Source organism: Arachis duranensis, chromosome 4, assembly GCF_000817695.3.
Source record: "Arachis duranensis cultivar V14167 chromosome 4, aradu.V14167.gnm2.J7QH, whole genome shotgun sequence".
Taxonomy (NCBI): domain Eukaryota; kingdom Viridiplantae; phylum Streptophyta; class Magnoliopsida; order Fabales; family Fabaceae; genus Arachis; species Arachis duranensis.
Genome location: NC_029775.3, coordinates 3,987,019 through 3,988,877, shown reverse-complemented (window position 1 = coordinate 3,988,877; position 1,859 = coordinate 3,987,019).

Genomic DNA, 1,859 nt, shown 5'->3' with positions numbered 1-1,859 from the left:
ATTGTAAAGGAGAACTAGGTCACCGGGTCGGAATTCTCTTCTCCTAATGTTCTTGTCATGGATGGCTTTCAACTTTTCCTTGTAGAGTCTAGAGTTGTCATAAGCTTCTAATCTCAAGCATTCCAATTCGGCTAATTGAAGCTTTCTTTCTACTCCGGCTCCACCCAAGTTCATATTACATTCTTTTATTGCCCAATAAGCTTTGTGTTCGATTTCTACCGGTAAGTGGCATGCTTTACCATATACAAGCCGAAAGGGGCTCATGCCAATAGGTGTCCTGTAAGCTGTTCGATAGGCCCACAGTGCATCGGAGAGTTTAGTGCTCCAATCCTTCCTATTTGGCTTCACAATTCTTTCTAACGCATGCTTGATTTCCCGGTTAGAAACTTCGGCTTGGCCGTTTGTTTGAGGGTGGTAGGCCGTGGCGACTTTGTGTATGATGCCATATCTCCTCATGAGGCCTTCCATTTTTTTTGTTGCAAAAGTGGGATCCTTGGTCGCTAACGATTGCTCTTGGGGAGCCAAAGCGACAAATGATATTGTTCCTCACAAAAGAATAAACAACATGAGCGTCATCCGTTCGGGTGGGGATTGCCTCCACCCATTTTGACACATAATCGACGGCTAACAAGATGTAGAGAAAGCCATTGGAATTTGGAAATGGTCCCATGAAGTCGATTCCCCATACGTCAAAGATTTTCACAAAAAAGCATATTTTGTTGGGGGATTTCGTCCTTCTTGAAAATATTTCCAAATCGAATGCATTGGGGACAAGAGTTGCAATAGTGGGAAGCATCTTTGAGAAGAGTTGGCCACCAAAATCCACAATCAAGGACCTTTCTTGCCGTTCTTTGGGGGCCATCGTGGCCACCTCCTTCGGAAGCATGGCAAGCGTCCAAGATTGCTTGGAATTCGGTTTGAGGTATGCACCTTCGCACTATTTGGTCCGCTCCACACCTCCACAAATAAGGATCGTCCCAAACATAGTATTTGGATTCGCTTTTCAGCTTATCCCTCTTGTTTTTATCGAGATTAGGAGGGAAAGTGTGTGAAACCAAATAGTTTGCGATTGGGGCATACCAAGGAATCACTTCCGAGATTGCGTGCAAAGCATCTAAAGGAAAGGAGTCATTGATAGGAGTGGTGTCGCCTTTTGTGTGTTCGAGGCGACTTAAATGGTCCGCCACTAGGTTTTGGGAACCACTCCTATCTTTGATCTCAAAGTCAAATTCTTGCAACAAAAGCACCCAACGAATTAATATCGGTTTTGATTCCTTTTTGGCCAATAAGTACTTTAGTGCCGCGTGATCCGAGTACACTACAACCTTGGAACCAAGAAGATAGGCTCGGAACTTGTCCAAAGCAAAAACAATAGCTAGTAGTTCCTTTTCGGTAGTAGTGTAGTTGGATTGGGCTCCATCTAATGTTTTGGAAGCATAAGCTATGACATAGGGAATCTTACCCTCGCGTTGTGCTAACGCGGCTCCTATCGCATAATTCGAAGCATCACACATGATTTCAAAAGGTTGAGTCCAATTGGGGCCTCGCACTATAGGAGCTTGTGTCAATGCTACTTTGAGTTTGTCATATGCTTCCATACATTCCTTGCTCAGCTCAAATTCGGTGTCTTTTTGTAGTAATCGAGAGAGAGGTAAGGCCACCTTGCTAAAGTCTTTGATGAATCTCCAGTAAAATCCTGCATGTCCAAGAAAAGAACGGACTTCCCTCTCGGAGGAGGGGTAAGGTAAACTAGATATGACATTTATCTTTGCCGGATCTACGAAGATGCCTTCCTTTGATACTATGTGTCCCAAAACAATACCTTGTTTAACCATGAAATGACATTTTTCAAAATTTAA